Below are 20,777 nucleotides of genomic sequence, written 5' to 3'. Positions count from 1 at the left end.
ATCAACTCTATACACAATCATACCATAGGCTAGCTTCTAGGGTTTAGCCTCCTTGATCTCGTGGTAGATCTACTCTTGTACTACCCATATCTTCAATATTAATCAAGCAGGAGTAGGGTTTTACCTCCATCGAGAGGTCCCGAACCTAGGTAAAACAAAGTGTCCCTTGTCTCCTATTACCATTCGACCTAGACGCACAGTTCGGGACCCCCTACCCGAGATTCGCCGGTTTTGACACCGACAGGAGGCCAAACTGGCGTAACTGTAGGTAGACTCGATGACTCCTTTGTATGATGGTTGCAATCCCGAGGTGACCCGCTTGAGTTTCACACTAGAACTTCTAAATATGAAGGCAAAAAACAAATGGACAGATACAAGCCTGGATGAGATTCTGAAGTACCTAAAGAAGGTTCTTCCCGCGTGAAACCTGTGTCCTACTAGTGTCGAGGAGGCAAAGAAAATCGTGTGCCCTCTTGATCTGCCACATATTAGATATCACACATGCATCAATAATTGCATCATATATCGGAACTAGCACGCGGAAAAAACCATCTGTCCAAAGTGCAATGCTTCACGATATAAAAAGGCCGGAAAGAAAGCTCCACAGAAAGTTGTATGGTACTTTCCGATCACTCCGCGTCTACAGCGGTATTTCGTAGATCCTAAGGAAGCAAAGCTTATGCGCTGGCACGCGGAGAGGGTGAAGCTAGATGACGGAGATGAGCCGAAGCTGAGATACCTCGCAGATGCTAGCCAGTGGAGAGCATTAAATGCTGAATTTGAATTTTTCGCAAATGATGCAAGGAACATCGTGCTTGGCGCTAGTAGTGATGGCATGAATCCATTTGGCAACCAGAACACCAATCATAGCACATAGCCCGTGTTTGTATGGATGTACAACCTCCCCCTGGTTGTGCATGAAGGAAAAATACATACACATGGCTATGCTTATTCAAGGGTCGAAACAATCGGGAAATGATATAAATCTGTATCTCGGGTTACTGAAAGAGGAGTTACAAACCTTATGGACAACGCGGGCCAAGACATGGGATGCAAGCAAAGGAGAGTATTTCTACATGAGAGCCGCGCTGATCACGACGGTGCAGGACTATCTCGGTTACGACTATCTCTCCGGCCAGTTGTGCCACGGATATTGCGGATGCACGAGGTGCATGGATGATACAACTTCTCTACAGCTATCGAAAGATGGCGGGTCTTCGAAAATCGTGTACATGGGGCATCGAAGATGGCTCGAGAAGGATGACCCATGGAGAAAGCGTGGAGATCTATTCAATGGTAAGGCTGAGCATCAAGGTCCTCCACGTAAGCGTAGTGGTGCAGAAATATATGAGTTATTGAAGAACTGGGAAGAGTGCCCCTCGCTGCGAAAGACGAAGAAAAAGGCGCCGGAGCCCCTGCTAAAGATATGGAAGACGAGATATATTTTCTGGGACTTGGAATACTGGCCCATACTCGACACGCCTCATAGCCTTAATCAAATGCATATCACAAAAAATATCCTTGAGAGTTTGCTTGGAACATTGATGAACATGCCGGAGAGGACCAAGGATGGGCCGAAGGCAAGAAAAGACTTGGAATTTTTGAAAATCAGGAAAGATCTCAAAATGCCCGGTAAAAGGTCACCAGAGGAGATGGAGATGGAAGATAGGGGCAAAAAACTAAACAAGAAGGAAGAACAATATTGCCCCCCCCTCTTGCTTCACCTTAGATCCAAAGGAGGTCGATCAATTGTTCAAGTTCCTTGCTGGAATCAAAGTTAGTTCTGGATACTATGGGAAGATAAGCAGATATCTGGACACTAAGAAAAAAGGTTCAGTGGGATAAAGTCTCACGACTGTCATGTGATGATGACGCAGTTACTCTCGGTTGCAATTACAGGGATTATGGACACACATGTGCGTGAGACGCTTACTGACCTATGCCACTTTTTTGATGCTATCTCTCGAAAGTAGATCAGTGTGACGCACCTCCATAGGCTACAGGAAGAGATCGTTGTTATACAGAATGAGCTAGAGATGTACTTCCCGCCCGCGTTCTTTGATGTCATGGTGCATCTATGTGTCCACATCGTGGACGACATCATCGACCTAGGGCCGACATTCCTGCATAGCATGATGCCGTTCGAGAGGATGAATGGGGTCATCAAAGGATTCATTCATAAAATGTCCCGTCCAGATGGAAGCATAGCCCAGGGATATCTGACCAAAGAGTGCATCTCTTTCTGTGAGAGTTATCTGACCAAAGACCCTGTTGTTGGTTTGCCCGTCAACAAGCACTGTGGAAGGCTCGAAGGCGAAGGTCACACCAACGGTCATAGGGATGTGAATGTGTTATGCTCGGGACGACAAAACATCTTGACAGGGCAAACTTAGTAGTGCTACACACCTAGATGTGCTAGAAGATTTCGTGACACTACACAAAGAGACCATCGCAAAGAAGTACCGTGACCGTGGGGTGCACAGGACGGATGCTGAAGTTATTAGAGAGCACAACTCTACTTTCGGGTGTTGGTTCAAAGAGCGAGTTCTGGATAATCCCCCGGAAGAGGGTTGTCCGAACAGAACACTCATATACGCCTTAGCACATGGCCCCTCGACCAACCTCGCGACTTATCAAGCATACGATATCAACGGATACACGTTCTACACGGAGGAGAAAGATATAAACAGTGATGACCAAAACTCAGGGGTGACGATGGAAGCCATGACCGGGAATGTAATTGAAAGATATTACGGAAGGGTAGAAGAGATGTGGGAGCTTAACTACTCTGGATTGCATAGCGCGACGATGTTCCGTGTCAGATGGGCTAAGAATGTACACAGAGAAAACCAACATTTCACTGCCATGTGTATACCCGACTCCGATAGCGGTACCGTCAACGCCATCGCCAAAAATGAGCCATGGGTACACGCTAAACACGTGACACAATGTTTCTTCATAACTGATCCAATCAATCCCAGCCGTGTTGTCGTGAGGAGAAGCAAAAGGAGCATCGCCGGAATGGATGGAGTTGCCAACGAGGAAGACTATGACCAGTACGGTGATCCGATGAGGGAAGATGATGCTGATGACGACGAAACATATGTAAAAAGAAGAATGAGGACTACATTACCTACGAAAGATCGTAATCCCTGGAGAAGGAAAAGTCATGACCATGGGCTCAATTATTCAACAACGAACAAAAGAGGGAAGAAGATCAGTCTGAAGCATCGTCGTCGCCCAAGCTGACAAACTAATACCCAAAGTTTGTGTGTGTCTAGCTATTTTGTATACCGCCGATAGCAGTCAAATGATGTAAGATATATATTATACTAATTATTATCCAGAGGATAACAGTGGTATTGCTCAAATGGCAGACCAAATTCAAGGAAGGAAAGTGCAAATGAAAGAAAAAGAAAAAGAAAAAGAAAGGAAGTTTTGCAAAATGAAATGAAAGAAAAAGAAAAAAGAACTAATAAGTTGTGGAAAATGAAATGCAAGAAAAATAAAAAAGAAATAAAAATAATAAAAAATAGTTAGCAGTAGCGCGTTTTAGCTTGTGCGGAGCTATAGTTAAGAAAAATAAAAAAGGAAGAAAAATAAAAAAGAAAAAAAGTTAGCAGTAGCGTGCTTTGGCCTGGGCAGCGCTATAGCTAAGAAAAAGAAAAGGAGAGAAAATAAAAACAGAAAAAAATAAAGAAAAAAAGTTAGTAGTAACGCGTTTTATCCTGGGCAGCGCTATAGCTAAGAAAAAGAAAAAATATAAAGAAAAAAAGTTAGTAGTAGCGATGTTTTGCTAGACCAGCGCTATAGCTAAGTTAGCTATAGTGCGTTTCGCCAACACGTGCCATAGCTAAGTTAGCTATAGCGCGTTTTGACAACACGCGCTATAGCTAAGTTGCCTACAACACCCTCCCACGACCACGCTCGATCTCTTTCCTCTCTCTCTCACTCTCTCACTCGATCCCCTTTCTCTCACACCTGCCCACGCCGCCGTCGCCGCCTGCACCCGCCCACGCCACCGCCGACGCCCGCACCCGCCCACACCGCCGCCGACGCCCGCACCTGCCCACGCCACCGCCGACGCCCACACCTGCCCATGCTACCGTCGACACGCGCCGCACCCGACCCCGACGCCGGCCACTGGCCACCCCGATGCTCCCTCCCCTCGTGCTTTCCCCTGCCCTAGGTGCACCCCTGGCCCGGCTCCTCCCACTCCGACGCTCTCGCTCTTTCTCTGACCAAATTTGGTCTCTCTACAAATCAATGATGAGGAGAAGGACCCCCTCTGCCTCAGTGACCCCGACGCCACCCCTTAGCCTCGGCGAGCCCTGACCTTGACGCCACCCCCTCAGCCCCGGCGACCCTAACCCCGACGTGCGGTGAGCCACCCCTCCTTTCTGGTCAAGTAGCAGGATTTTGTAGGATTTTGCCTTATGCAGTGTTCGATGTATGGTCAGGTAGCAACAACAGTAGCATTAGTATCTAGGTTCTATGGTAATTAAGATAAATACGATGAACTAATGGTGCAGAGACCATACTAAAACTGAATATGCCACCGAATATGTGACCTATGTTTAAATGAAAATGAAATTGAGGATTTTAAAAAATTCAAAAAATGGAGTAGTAGATGCCACTGAATATGCCACTGAAAATGGAGTAGCTAGCATCATTGCAAAAAACAATGCTAAAAATATCTTAGAAAGTGTCATGTTAGCATCATTGAGTAGCTTAGTTGTATTGGCAGCAAGTAGTTGGCAGAAAGTATTGTTAGTGAAAATTTGCAGTGATCAATTTTGCATTTCTATAACTAGTCCATTACAGTAGTCTGCAATTTTATTTGAATGCAATGTTGATGGACACAGCAGCAAGTTTATGAAATGAAATGATGTCCATTGGAGTCCATTTGGAGTTGCTCCATTGCTTGCGAGATGCTCTATATGTGACCTATGTTTTGCCGGTTGCGAGTGACCTATGTTTTGCTGGAAATGTTGATTCATTTCCATTCCGGCAAATTTCAGGCGCTCTATATGTGCACTTTCTAGCAAAGGTCATGCTGAAATTTTCCGTGAATTTCGGCATGAATTGTGCTAGAAAGTTGGACATATCGAGTGCTTGAGATTTGTCGCGACGGGAATGAAATGACATTTCTGGCAAAACAAAGGTCACTTTTTTTGTCATTATTCACTTTATTATATAAAGCTCAATAATTTGCGGTGAACCCTAGGAAACATGACCGACACCGATGAGGCCGGAGGTTCTCAGTCCCAATTAGGTCGAGCACACTCCTTCCTCGACTTTCTGGCGGATCAGGAGAGACAGCAAGCTGGGTGTCCGGACCGCCTTGTCATGACGGATGACGATGGTGGTGGCGTCGGCGCCGACACTGATGCCACCAACGACACCGGCACTAAGACTGGCGTTGATGATGTTCCTAACTACAACACGGAAGGTGGGACCTCCCAAGCCAGTGAGGGAAAGAAGGAAAAGAGGACACGACACCCAAATGACCTTGGCACCGGAAGACTGGTGGTCACGGCAGTGCACCCTGGAGAGTTCGAGGCAATAGAGCCGCGAGAAGTGGCAGCGTGTTACGGCAACCAACTAGCATGCATCCTACGGGATACCGCTAACATCAACACCACAAAAATACGGAAGAATGAACATTTGAAGAAGCTGCTTCTAACTAGGTTGCACGCAAGATTCCTGTTCCCCGGTCGGAATGATGATGTCGACCCCTGATATGATGATGCCATGAAAAAATCAACAACAAAGCCCTAGGGAAGTTCAGCAACGCATTGAGCTCTTGGAAAACTAGGGTGAAAAGGGCGATTCAAGTAGACCATGAAACCTACACCAAGATTGTTGCAGACAATCCAAAAATTAAGATATAGGACTTTGAAAGGTTCAAGGAGACTTGCAATGAAGAAGCTGCCAAGGCCAGGTCGGAGAGAGGCAAGCAGCTGCAGGCAAAGAACATGGGGAAGCACTGCCTTGGAAGTCATGGTTACACGGGAAAGAGGCCCGTGTGGGCTAAGGAGGACGCAGAACGTGAACGTCAGGGGATCCCAGACCCATTGGTTGAGTTCACCGACCAGAAGAAGCATGACTTGATGAGGGCCCGATTCTCGTGGGACCCCAAGAAAAAGATTTTGTTCACCGACGGGCCGACTAGGAAATTCATGAGAATACTGGTAATTATCCTTTTACCACCTTACATATTAGGTTCTGACCAACGAAGTCTACTACATTCTAGTCGCATTCATAAATGATTAACAATCCATTTTGCAGAGAGAGCAACACAAGCTTGCGGCCGAGAGCGACTCGTCGACTCAGTCGTCGGCGAAGTACAAGTGGGACACTCCTTTCAACCGGGCCATGAACATAATGATGGGACAACTGCCCAGCCAGCGGCCGCAATATGGACGTGTGCATGGCCGGGGATGGCGCCACGTGGAAGTACTATTATAACGAGGACCTCGAGGCCAAAGGACAGAGAAAGAAGTTCAGCCAAGTGACTATCGACGAGAAGGTGGCGCGGGCGATGGAGAAAGCAAAAGCTGAGACCAAAGCTGAGATAATCGCTGCCTGTAGAGATGATATGGTGGCTGCCTTTACAAGCTTGATTTCAGCAGTGGTCACATGGGTACAACAAAATCCAAACGCGCCACCAAGTGAATTTCCCAAGCCCAGGTTCACCGGGAGCATCTCAATGAACACCGCACCCATACCCATACCTAGTATGGCAACCGCACCCGCACCTCCTCCAGCACCTGCTCCTGCACCCAGCTCTCACAGCAGCCCTAGATCCATCTCTGGCTTGAATGTCGGACCATCGACATTGGTTGAGCTCAACGCCCTCACTGTAAGTACGCATCGCACCTTCATCAACTCAACTAATTAATTAATCTTTAGTTGTCATTCTTTTTGGATCTCTAACGCCGCATGTATATGTCTTTGTAGGCTGACTCCACTCCGTGCACCCTCCTTTACAACATGAAGGGTGGGTTGGTGGATGTGGGGAAGGGTACTATAGTGAAGCCTAAGGATCGATTGTTTCACCGCCAGCAGATGCCTGATAACGCCTTAAGGGTCTCCATGGCGAGTGTGAAAGCAGGCTATGAGGGTCTCCCTCGTCCGACACAAACCGATGGAGAGGATGACGAGACCCCAACGCAGCTTGGCCAATGCAAAAATTGGCCGATCCTGTGGCCGAAAAATCTTCATGTTGAGGTAGCCGGGAGCACACCAACGGGAGCTCAGGAAGGTATGACCACAACCCGTCATACATAAGTACAACCATCATCTGTGCTGCTTGCTGAGGTCGAGAGACACGAGGAAGGAGGGCCAACCGTTCTGGCAAATGATGCCATGTGCCCCATGGAAGAGGATAGGGATCATGACATGGAGGAGGCCGATGACCCTGGCCAGTATTTCAATATTGCCTTTGACAACGAAGTAACAATGAGTCAACCATATGAATATGAGATGCATGTACCAGAGCCGGAACATCCTCGGGAGTGCAAGAAGTCTTTGTTCATGCAATCCTCGCAGGACACGCCTCCAGATGCCGGTTCCACCCAAGCTCAACTACTTAACCAGAGTCGTCCAATGCTGAGCCTAGCAACACTAGGGGTGGTGCTCAGGGAGGGTCTGACAGACCCACCAGCACCTCAGCCCACGAAGAAGAAGCAGAGGAAGAGACCGACGGTGAGAAAATCCAATAAAGCTAGCAATGTTGGTTCTAGCAGCCAGCCTTCGACCAAGGTTGACAGTGTACCGATGAAACATGTGCCATTAATCCATGTCGCGGGAGAGCCAATGGTACCAGCGAATGCACTAGCTGCCATAACAGGGGATCTCAGGAGACTCCATGACCATGTGCTTTCGACAGAGAGAAGCCTCCTCACCTCAGATGATCCAGGATACCCACTTTATATGGTTCATGTGCCGAGCAGTTGCAAGATGTACGTCCACACATACCACGCAGACCTCTTCTTCCTGAGGTTTGATTACATCCAGATGTTTCAAATGAGGACACCTGATTTTACGTTCGTCCGCCTGTATGCGCTGCACATGAACTACATCATCAGGAGAGACCAAGTCACCGGTCTTGCGGTCGCGGACCCATACTACATGCATGAGGGCTTCTTGTCAGTCAACGACGCCAACCGTCAATATGCGAGTCAGTACATCGAAGAATTCTTGGTCAGCAATAAGGATAAAGAAATGATTCTCCTACCTTATCATCCTGGGTAAGTCATCTGTGGATAGCACTATAACACATACGTGCATTTCAATAGTTACTTTGCACGCATGAAGGCTAACTTGATCATGTATTTTGCGCAGCGGGGTGTGTCATGCCGTTCTCATCGTTCTTTACCCGCGTTACTCCCGCGCTCTTTATTTGGACCCATCAAAGAACAAGAGAAGAAAGATTACACACACATAAATCATGTTCTGGACAGAGCTATGCTGGGCTTCAGCATGCGGGGTGATTACATTCAATGCAAAAAAACAAATAAGGCCATTCTTCGTTTCGGCCACAAGACTGACTTCTGTTGCATCCAGCAACCGGCAAGAAGTGCGAATGATGGATTTTACGTCATCCATCTAATGATGGAGTACATAAGGGATGTGCATTCACTTTGCATGAAATCTTCATCCGATACCCATATCCAGAGATGGGCCGAAGCCTTTGGAGCCGTGCCGGATAATCAACTTCGAAATGATTTCTACCGGATCCAGCAGGAAATTGCGTCCATCATCATGAAAGATGTCCTCGAAGAGAATGGGATGTTCTACGGCGGCCCAATATCGCGAGCTGACGTCCGAACCCGCATTGCCCTACAGCGTCAGCACATGACGCCTTTCACTAAGCTTGGTGACACCCTTCCGGATATGGACAGATGGGAAGAGTGCACTACTTAAAAACAATGTGTCTATTTAGTTACTTGTTACTTTTTGTATGACGAAACTTCGAATGTCTCAGTGTATGATGAAACTATTAGATGTATGGTGCCGCGCTCTAGTTAATTACTTTCGGTACGATGAAATTTGTTAACTATGTTTACTATATATATTGCTTCTATTTCATAACTGTTTTGTTCAATTCGCTTCATGATATATATATATATATATATATATATATATATATGTGTGTGTGTGTGTGTGTGTGTGTGTGTGCATCTCCGACAGGTATATAGATGAACGATGGCGAGGAAGTGGTATGCCATGTATGTAGGGAATGTTCCGGGTGTGTACGATGAGTGGCCACAGTGTCAGGCCCAAGTCTCTGGCTTCTCCGGCGGAAGCCCAGAAAGGGTTTGATAGTAGAGCAGAAGCCGAAGCTAGTTACTTGAGATTCATAGCACAACAGGGGATTCGGAACTAGCGCTGCTGCAAAAACTACTACATAATACCGCTTTTGATCATCGTGATCGCTCTTATCTTCTATGCGGTCACATCATAGTCTACATAGATGATGAAACATGAGTATGTGACCATGTAGTTGCATGTATTGAGAACTTGAAATGACTTGTAACGCTATTTCGAGACATGTGTTCGACCATGATTGATGATGATGAGATACTTGAGACATGTTGAGACTTCTAATAACTTCGGCTCATCGATGACTCACTTGCTTTTCAATGAATATGCATTTATTGTATAAACGGTGGATCTGTTTAATTGTGTACAGAGCCAAAATGCAAAAAATACAGAAGTTAGCAGTGGCGTGGGGGCAAACATTACCAGTAGCACTCAAGTAACAGTAGCGCTGGCTAGTGCCACACGCTGTAGATAATTACCAGTAGCGCTGGTTGGAAGCGCGCTACATCCAGCTTTATATACCAGTAGCGCTGGGCCAAACAAGCGCTACTGCTAAAAAATAGTTGTAGCGTCGTAGCAGTAGCACGCCTACCCGCGCTACTAATAGCCAAAAAACCAGCGCTATTGGTAAGGGTTTTCCTAGTAGTGCAAAGAGGGTGATGGCGATAATGAGAAAAATCCAGTCGAGGATAAACCTCCTGAGATATAGCCAAAGCATCAATGTCAGCAGCGCTGCTCTAAATCACGCCATGCAAAAGAAAGCGATACCCGCACGAGAGGCAACAACAATCCGGACGAGGCCAGAGACCAAGAATACCCCGTCGAGCCAACCTCTGAATAGGACGATCGGGAAGATGGGCAAGTTAGCCCTGATGAGCAGGCCATAAACAAAGACTCGGAGGACAGTAATTATCTTCCACTCTCCGAGGATGAGGTGAGCCTCGGCGGCGAAGACTTTATCATGCCTGACGAACCTCTCGAGCAGGAGCGCTTTAAGCGTCGGCTAATAGCCACTGCGAGGAGCCTAAAAAAGAAACAACAACAGCTGTAGCTTCAAGCTGATCAAGATCTACTCAATGACAGGTGGACTAATGTCCTGGCAGCCGAGGAGTACGGCTTCGAGCGCCCAACTAAAAGTTACCCGAAGCGTAAACTGCTACCTCAATTCGACGACGAGGCACTTGAGCCCGTACCGTCAGCACGTAATGCGGCTGACTGGCCACCACGTGGCCGGGACAAAACGGCAACTCAAGCCGAACACAAGCCCATACTATCATGCCGTAAAGGTCAAGACACAACAGCTCGGGGCTATACATATGACCTATGGTAGCACCTGCGAAATAGAGCAGGTCCGACCAGATCGATCTATGGATCACGGGGGCATGCGCCGACGCGCGACGACGGCTATCTAGCCGGACGTGACAAGCATAATCACGCCCGGGCTGAAAACCGCAGACGAACTCCATCCGAGGTACGTCACGACCTGGCTAGATATAGAGGCATCGCACACCCCTTGTGCTTCACTGATGAAGTAATGAAACATGAATTCCTAGAAGGGTTCAAACTCGTGAATATCGAATCATATGATGGAACAACAGATCCCGCGGTATGGATTGAGGACTTTCTTCTCCATATTCATATGGCCCACTGTGATGATCTTCATGCCATCAAATACCTTCCCCCTAAAACTCAACAGACTAGCTCGACACTGGTTGAACAGCCTGCCTAAAAACTCTATTGGCAGCTGCGAGGACTTGGAAGATGCCTTCCGCGACAACTTCCAAGGCACATACGTCTGACCCCTGGATACCGATGACTTAAGTCACATAGTTCAACAGCCCGGAGAGTCAGCCAGGAAATTCTGGACCAGGTTCCTAACTAAAAAGAACCAGATCGTCGACTACCCGGATGCCGAAGCCCTAGCGGCCATTAGGCATAGCATCCACGATGAATGGCTCACCCAACACCTCGGCCAAGAAAAGCCGAAGGCCATGGCGGCCCTCATGGCACTTATGACCCGCTTTTGTGCGGGCGAAGATAGTTGGCTATCCCGTAGCAATATAATATAAGCGAGCATGGCACCTCTGAAGCCAGAAATAGCAACGACAAGCCTCGACACAACAGGCACAAGCGTCGAAACAATGGTAACAATACCGATGACACGACAGTCAATGTCGGATTCAGTGGATCCAAGTCCGGTCAGTGGAAGAAGCTATATAAAAGGAACAATCCGGGCTCTTGCAGCTTGGACGGCATACTCGATCGTTCATGTCAGATCCACGGCGCCCCTGATAAACCAACCAAGCATACCCACAGGGGTTGTTGGGTCTTTAAACAGGCCGGAGCTACCTCTTGAGCACTGCGTTGTTTTTCCCTTGAAGAGGAAAGGGTGATGCAGTAAAGCAGCGTAAGTATTTCCCTCAGTTTTTGAGAACCAAGGTATCAATCCAGTAGGAGACCACGCGCGAGTCACCTCGTACCTACACAAACAAATAAGAACCTCACAACCAACACGATAAAGGGGTTGTCAATCCCTTCACGGCCACTTGCAAGAGTGAGATCTGATAGAGATGATAATAATAAGTTAAGTATTTTTGGTATTTTTATGATATAGATTGAAAGTAAAGATTGCAAAATAAAATAGATGGAAACTTATATGATGGAGAATAGAACCGGGGCCATATGTTTCACTAGTGGCTTCTCTCAAGATAGCATAAGTATTACGGTGGGTGAACAAATTACTGTCGAGCAATTGATAAAAAAGCGAATAATTATGAGAATATCTAGGCATGATCATGTATATAGGCATCACGTTCGCGACAAGTAGACCGACTCATGCCTGCATCTACTACTATTACTCCACACATCGACCGCTATCCAGCATGCATCTAGAGTATTAAGTTCATAAGAAAAAAGTAACGCCTTAAGCAAGATGACATGATGTAGAGGGATAAACTCATGCAATATGATGTAAACCCCATCTTTTTATCCTCGATGGCAACAATACAATATGTGTCGTTTCCCTTTCTGTCACTGGGATCGAGTACCACAAGATTGAACCCAAAGCTAAGCACTTCTCCCATTGCAAGAAAGATAAATCTAGTAGGCCAAACCAAACTGATAATTCGAAGAGATTTGCAAAGATAAACCAATCATACATAAAATAATTCAGAGGAGATTCAAATATTGTTCATAGTTAAACTTGATCATAAACCCACAATTCATCGGATCTCAACAAACACACCGCAAAATAAGGTTACATCGAATAGATCTCTAAGAGAATCGAGGAGAATTTTGTGTTGAGATCCGAAGAGTGAGAAGAAGCCATCTAGCTACTAGCTATGGACCCGAAGGTCTGAGGTAAACTACTCACACATCATCGGAGAGGCCATGGAGTTGATGTAGAGGCCCTCCGTGATCAATGCCCCCTCCGGCGGAGCTCCGGAAAAGGCCCCAAGATGGGATCTCTTAGGTACAGAAGGTTGTGGCGGTGGAAATAGGGTTTCGTGGCGTTCCTGGATGTTTGCGGGGTATATGGATATATACATAGGAGGAAGAACTAGGTCGGTGGAGCAACAAGGGCCCCACGAGGGTGGAGGGCGCGCCCAGGGGGGTGGGCGCGCCCCCCTGCCTCATGGCCTCCTTGATTATTTCTTGACGTCCACTCCAAGTCTCCTGGATCACGTTTGTTCCAAAAATAATGCTCCCGAAGGTTTCATTCTGTTTGGACTCGGTTTGATATTCCTTTTCGGCAAAACTCTAAAATAGGCAAAAACAGTAATTTGGGCTGGGCCTCCGGTTAATAGGTTAGTCCCGAACATAGTATAAAAGTGTAAAAATAAGCCCATTAACATCCAAAATAGATAATATAATATCATGGAGCAATCAAAAATTATAGATACGTTGGACACGTATCAAGCATCCCCAAGCTTAATTCCTGCTCGTCCTCGAGTAGGTAAATGATAAAAACAAAATTTTTGATGTGGGATGCTTCCTAACATATTTCTCAATGTAATTTTTCTTTATTGTGGCATGAATGTTCAGATACGAAAGATTCAAGATAAAATTTTAATATTGACATAGAAATTATAATACTTCAAACATACTAACTAAGCAATTATGTCTTCTCAAAATAACATGGCCAAAGAAAGTTATCCCTACGAAATCAAATAGTCTGGCTATGCTCTATCTTCATCACACAAAATATTAAATCATGCACAACCCCGATGACAAGCCAAGCAATTGTTTCATACTTTTGATGTTCTCAACCTTTTTCAATCTTCACGCAATATATGAGCAAGAGCCATGGATATAGCTTGTCGGATTTCGGGTTCCTGCAGACCCTTGAGGTTCGAACACTGGGGTGCGCACGGAGATTTCGCCTCCTACTTTCCTGCACCCCTCCGCCTTGCTAGGATCTGAACTAAAGAAAGAACAACGCAAGAGACACAGGGTTTATACTGGTTCGGGCCACCGTTGTGGTGTAATACCCTACTCCAGTGTGTGGTGTGGTGGATTGGCCGTTGGGCTGGTGATGACGAACAATACAAGGAAGAAAAGCTTCGCGAGGGTCTGTTCTTGGCTGGGGCGATGGACTACTGGGAGGAGCTCAGTCACCTTTCTCTCTCTCTCTCTTTCCGATCTTCTCTAACCTTCCAACCCTCCGGCTCAGCTCCCCTGGCTCTGTGGGTGGCTGGTCCTATTTATAGAGGCCCTGGTCCTCTTCCAAAATATCGAGCGGGAAGGGAGCCAACAATGGCAGGCTAATTTGAAGGGGGACAACTACTATCCACTATCCTGACAAAAGTAGTCTTCGCCTGCGCAAAGCTCTGGTGATGACGCCGTCTTGGGCCCCACGGTGACCTCCGCCTCGTAGTCCTCCTGGTCTTGGTCTCATTGCACCGAAATGGCAACCTTTGCCTGATGCCTCGGTACTCCGTGGCTGCGCTTGCCCCGTTTGCACCAAAGAGGAAGGGAGCACACTGCGCGGGCTGGCACCCGCCTGGCGCCCCCGGTCGTCATGGCTTGCGTCACGGGCACCTCGTGAGGTACCCCGCCTTGATCTCTCTGCCTCCTCGTGAGCCAGCCTGACGAGGCCGTGCCTGAGGAAGCTCCGCGTCGTCCGCCCCGCGAGGCTTGGCCCCTCGCGAGAGTCTTGGGTTTGTGTTGGTGAAGATGGGCCGCACTGGGCCCCCCTTTGAGCCACGCCGCAGGCCACAGGCAGGCAAGTCTGGGGACCCCCGTTCCCAGAACGCCGACAGTAGCCCCCGGGCCCAAGGCGCGCCTGGACTTGGCCGTGCAGGGAGGTGGAAGCGCAAGAGCGAAGCGCCGCGGGCCCTAACAGCCTGCGGCCTTGGGCGCCACATGGCGGTTGATTGGACGTGGGCGTCTCCACTTCCCCATGGCGCCACGGCGACTGCACGGATTGGACAAGTCCCTGCATGCAAAGCGGGTCATAATTACCTGCGATCGTGGGGGCCGTTGGTTGGCCATCGCCAGTTATAAGTATGGACCAGCGCGCGCCCTTCCAGTTCATCCCTCCTTGCTTCTCCTTTTCTTCATGGCCCCGTCAAGGAGGTTCTCGGCCGCAGAGAAGGGGAAGGCTCACCAGGTTGAGCCCGCCTCTACCCCACTCAAGCGCGGCCGAGGGCGCCCTCGTAAACATCCTATGGCCACCATGGTGGCTCCCCGCGGCCGTGGAGGCGATCTTCAGCACAGCGACGGGGGGATTGATGCGGCCGGGGGCGCGCTCCGGCTGCGCGTCCCCCTAGGCCACGCTTTCACACTGCTGAAGTGCTGCCGGAGTTCGTCGTGTGGTTGGCGGGGCCAACCAGCACCCGACTTCCACTTCCTCGCTTCCTCCTTGGCGAGCTCCCGGGCGGCCTCTGGCTCCAGGCCGACGGCTACTGCAGCCGGGCCTCATGGGTCTCACTGGAGGTCTCCACGGCCGGGAGCCTGTTCCTGGCCCACGGTTGGCAGACGTTTGCCCGTGCGCGTGCCCTGAGCCGTCGGTGCACCCTACACTTCAAGTTCGATAGCGATGCCACCCTCTATGTGAGGGTGTTTGGGGAAGATGGTCGCCGCGCAGGGTGTTGCCCCGAGGGTGACGACCGCGGCTGGGAACCCAGCTCCAGCGATGATGGAGAGGGCAGCGCTCGCACGGCCGGTGGCGGTCAGGGTTCCTCCAGCTTCTCCGGTTCTTCTTCAGGCGGCGACTCTTCTAGCGGGGGCCCCGGTCAGCCTCCACGCCATCGTATCTGCTTGGGGGTGGCAACGTGTCCGCCCGCCGTCGCGCCCTGGTGAAGCGCGAGAGGGAGTCCGCCTGAGCTCCGGAAGCAGCTCGGGCCTTCCCTGCGGGCCGGTGTGAGGTGAGCCGCACCAGATTTGTTCTTTCTTTTCCTTTTTCCTACGTAACAAAGACAATAGTGTGGAGCCCCGCGGGGGCGTGTTTGGGTTATTGCTATTAATCATCGTTTTGCTTTCGTTACCGTACCTTCTGGCTACGTGCCCGAGCGTGGATAGTTCCCGGCCCTGGCCGTGGGGGGGGGGGGCGACCGACCCAGGCCCTTTGTTTGTGTCGCGGTGCCCGTGGGGCGCGAACTGGAGGGGTGCTCCTGTAAGGGGCCCAGATCGCGAACTCTTTGAATGACTAGGATAGGAACACTCGCGAGGGCGCTTAGCTGCCCCCCTCGCGAGGCCTTGCTCAAGAGAAATCGAGGCAGGAGAGCGAAAAGTCGAAGAACCTCAAGCCAAAGACGATAACAACTTCAATAAAACTTCGAATGAGAAGGAACAAGCCAACTGCGGAAAGCAAATGAAAAGCCGCGTCCGGCACCTAATCTATTCTTCGACGTCCTCTCACCAGTGCGGAGCTAAGTGCTGCCACTGGGCGTGGGAGGGAGCCCCAGGGCCTGAGGCCGGTGCTCCTGAGACTCCGGGGCGTGTACAACCCCAACTCATTATTACGTGAGAGTGTCACGGGCGGCGAGCTTCACAGGCGTTGGCCTTCTTCACAGGCTCTGGGCCTTTTCCAAAATGCGATAGCTTCATAGGCATTCGCCTTCTTCACAGGCTCTGGGCCTTTTCCAAAACACGATAGCTTCACAGGCATTCGCCTTCTTCACAGGCTCTGGGCCTTTTCCAGAATGCGATAGCTTCACAGGCATTCGCCTTCTTCACAGGCTCTGGGCCTTTTCCAAAACGCGATAGCTTCACAGGCATTCGCCTTCTTCACAGGCTCTGGGCCTTTTCCAAAACGTGATAGCTTCACAGGCATTCACCTTCTTCACAGGCTCTGGGCCTTTTTAGGGGTAGAACCTCCGGAGGTGCTGGATGTTCCATGCATTCTGGACTGGCACCCCCTCCTGAGTCTTCAAGCGCGTGGATCCAGGCCTGGAAACATGAACAACCTTGAACGGGCCCTCCCACATGGGAGAGAGCTTGTGCAGCCCCTCCCTAGAGAGAACCCGCCTGAGCACCAGGTCTCCTACCTCGAGAGTTCTGCGGCGGATGTTGCGGCAGTGATATGGCTGCAGTGCTTGTTGGTACCTCGCCGCTCATAGCACGGCTTCTCGGCGACGTTCCTCCCCCAGCACGAGGTCCATCCCCCGCATGGCGTCCTGCTGCGCCTCATCAAACGCCAGGACCCGCGCGGAGCGATGCCTGACCTCGTGAGGGAGGACCGCTTCGGTTCTGTAGACCAGGAAGAACGGGGTCTCTTCAGTCGGCTTGGTCGCGGTTGTGCGGATGGACCACAACACGGACTGAAGCTCGTCGTACCAACCTCTGCCGCAGGCCTCCAGCTTCTTCTTGAACGTCCTAGTCTTGAGGCCCCTCAGGACCTCCACGTTGTCTCGCTCGGCCTGGCCGTTGCTTCAGGGGTGCGCCACCGAAGCATAGCATATCTGCGTTCCAAGGTTAGCACAGTATGTTTTGAAGAGGTTACTGGTGAACTATGAACCGTTGGCCGTGATGATGCGATTTGGCACCCCGAACCGGCTCACGTTGCCCTTGATGAACTTGACCGCGGAACCAGCGGGAACGGTGCGGACAGCCTCTACTTCAGCCCACTTGGTGAACTTGTCCACGACGACGTAGAGGTAGAGGTAGCCCCCAGGCGCCCGAGGAAACGGGCCCAAGATATCCATCCCCCAGACTGTGAATGGCCATGAAAGGGGTATAGTCTGCAAGCCTCCTGCTAGCTGATGGATCTGCTTGGCGTGGAACTGGCAGGCCTCACAAGCTTTCACTAGTTCGACGGCGTCATTGAGCGCGGTGGGCCAATAAAACCCACTGTGGAACGCCTTGCCAACGAGGGTCCGTGATGATGAATGATATCCACAATCTCCGCCGTGTATATCTTCCAGCAGTTCCTTCCCTTGCTCCCTGGAGATGCAGCGCAGGGATACATCGTTTGGTCGCTTCCGGTAGAGCTCTCCATCCTTGATGCAGTATGCCGTGGCCTGGCGTGCCACTCGCTCCGCTTCCTCCTCCTTCTCCGGCAGTGTCCCTTGCGTTAGGTAACTCCGGAGCTCCACGATCCAACATCCCTCCTCAGGTTCCATCGTCAGGAGCAGACGTGCTCCTGAGGCTGGGCCACAGGCCGGAGCCCCTGAGGCAGGTGGCTGGGGGAGCTCCTCCCGGGGCTGAGCCGTGTTCGATAATGACGGCAGGGCTGATGGCTTGAAGAGCCGCTCCTCGAAAAGGCCAGGCTCCTGAGGTAACCGCCTGGACACCCGTTTGGCGATGTCGTCGGCCTCCTGATTGGTGCCACGGGGCACATGCTGCAACTCCAACCCCCAGAACTGCTTCTCCATCTTGCGGACCTCCGCTAGGTAGGCTTCCATGTGCTCATCCTTTGGCTCGTACACCTTGTTGGAGAAATTGACCAGGAGCTGCGAATCACCCTTGATGGTGAGGCGTTTCACCCCCCAGGGCAGCCGCGGCGTTCAAGCCCGCTATTAAACCTTCATACTCTGCTATGTTGTTGGAGACCTTTTCACCTTGCTAAAAATAGAGCTGCACGGTGTAATAGAGCTTGTCCTGAGCGAGCGATATAAGCACCGCCCCAGCCCCAGCGCCATGCCTGGAGAACGCCCCATCGAAGTACATGACCCAGCCTTCTGGCGCCTTGCTTCCCGGGGACAGGGACCGATCCTCGTCGGCCTTGAGGCCTGGCGCCTCCATCCATTCTGCCACAAAATCCGCCAACGCTGCTCCCTTGATGACTCTGGTCGTGCTAAATTCGAGCTGAAACGCTTGCAGTTCTATGTTCCACTCAGCGACCCTTCCAGCTGAATTAGGGCTCCTGAGTACTCTCTCCAGGGGGTATGACGAGACGACCTTGATGGGGTGACCCTGAAAATAGTGCCGCAGCTTGCGTGAGGCCATCAGTAGTGCGAGGAGTTTCTGAGGCATGGGGTACCGTGCCCTTGCATCCCGCAGCACCGTGCTGACGAAGTACACTGGGTGCTCAACGAGGTGGAGTGCGTCAGTGCTGGTGGCTCCCTTTGGAGACCGTGGCGCCTCTTGAGGCAATGAGGCCTCCTGAGGCTGGCCATCTGGAAGAGGGGCCTCTTCCGCCTCTGGTGCGCCCCTCTGCGGCGGCTGATCCTCCTTAGCCGCGGTGGCGGTTTCTATAGGCCTTCCTTGTCCCTGTTCTGCCTTGTCCCGGGCTGCTGCCGCGGTTTTGATTCGGGGCTCCTCTCTGACTGCCACCAAGGCTGCGCTGGCGGAGTAGGGAGTGGCGGCGAGGTAAAGCACCAGGGGCTCTTGAGGGCGCGGAGCCACCATGACCGGTGGGCTGGTTAGGTATCTCTTGAGATCCTGGAACGCGTTGTCGGCCTCTTCAGTCCACTCGAAGGGCCCCTTTTTCTTCATTAGCTGGAAGAAGGGCAGTGCTCGTTCCCCCAACTTGGAGATGAAGAGCCCTAGCGCGGTCACGCGCCCCGTGAGCTTCTGCATTTCTCTGAGGGTCTTTGGCGGGCTCATGTCTTCCACCGCCTTGACCTTCTCCGGGTTAGCCTCGATGCCTCGGTGGGACACGAGGAAACCCAAGAGCTTGCCCGAGGGGACTCCGAACACACACTTCTCTGGGTTGAGGCGTAGGTTCACTGCGTTGAGGCTCGTGAAGGTTTCCTCCAAGTCTTGTATCAAGGTCCTAGCCTCCCGAGACTTTACCACAATGTCATCGACGTAAGCTTCAACATTCTTCCCGAGCTGCGGGCCCAAGGTGATATGCATCAGCTGCTGGAAGGTCGCCCCTACGTTACACAGCCCGAATGGCATGCATGTGTAGCAGTACACCCCACACGGGGTTAGGAAGGCTATCTTCTCGACGTCTTCTACCGCCATCATGATCTGGTGATACCCGGAGAAGGCATCCAAGAAGCATAACAGGTCACATTCTGCAGTGGAATCAACGATCTAGTCGATGCGGGGGAGCGGGAACGGATCTTGCGGGCATGCTTTGTTGAGGTTGGTGAAGTCGACACACATGCGCTCTTTCCCTCCCTTCTTTGGCACAACGACAGGGTTGGCCAACCAATCCGGGTATCGGAACTTGCGAATGACCCCAGCGGCTTCTAATTTGCAGGTCTCTTGGACGATGAAGGCCTTCTTTTCTGTGGACTGCCGCCTTGCCTTCTGCTTCACAGGGCGCACGTTGGGGCACACATTGAGGTGATGCTCGATTACACTCCTAGGGATCCCTGCCAACTGGTCAGGCTCCCAAGCGAATACCTTCTTGTTTGCACGCAGGAACCCGACCAGGGCCTTCTCCTGCTCGGGTTTGAGGTGGGCGCCTATGGTGAAAGTGGCGTTGGTGGATCCGTCCTCATCGACGGGTATCTGCTTGGTTTCTGCCTTGTCTTGGGTGAACAACTATTTCTTCTTGGCGGGTGCAGCCCCCTTGAGCCCGGGGGTCTCCAAGTTGGCGGGCTGTGCCGACGCCGCCGTCTTTAAGGCGAGCTTGAGCACCCACAGCGCGTCCCCGGTGTCCCCGTGCACAATGAGGACACCGCTACTCCCGGGCATCTTCATGAGGTTGTACGCCGGGTGCGTCGCGGCCATGAACTGGGCCAGCGCTGGGTAGCCGAGGATGGCATTGTAAGGGAGGCCGATGGGGGCGATGTCGAAGTCGACTAGCTCCGTGCGGAAGTTGTTGTAGGTGCCGAAGGTTACTGGGAGCAGGATCTGTCCCAAGGAGCTGGATGACTTGCCCCCAACGCCTGAGAAGGGCCGGCTGGGTTGCAGCCGTTCCAAGGGTATGCAGAGGAGGTTGAAGGCCTCGACCGAGAGCATGCTGAGGCCCGCGCCGCCATCAATGAGGGTTCTGGTGATGGCCACCTGGCAGATGGTGGGGGTGCACAGCATGGGGAGCGCACCCGAGCAGGCCGAGTTGGAGGGGTGGTCCTCCGAGATGAAGGTCAGGCCGGTCTTGGGCGCCA

This window comes from Triticum aestivum, chromosome 7A (genome assembly GCF_018294505.1).
Source record: "Triticum aestivum cultivar Chinese Spring chromosome 7A, IWGSC CS RefSeq v2.1, whole genome shotgun sequence".
Taxonomy (NCBI): domain Eukaryota; kingdom Viridiplantae; phylum Streptophyta; class Magnoliopsida; order Poales; family Poaceae; genus Triticum; species Triticum aestivum.
The sequence above is the reverse complement of the archived record's forward strand: the minus strand, read 5'-3'. Positions refer to the sequence as shown.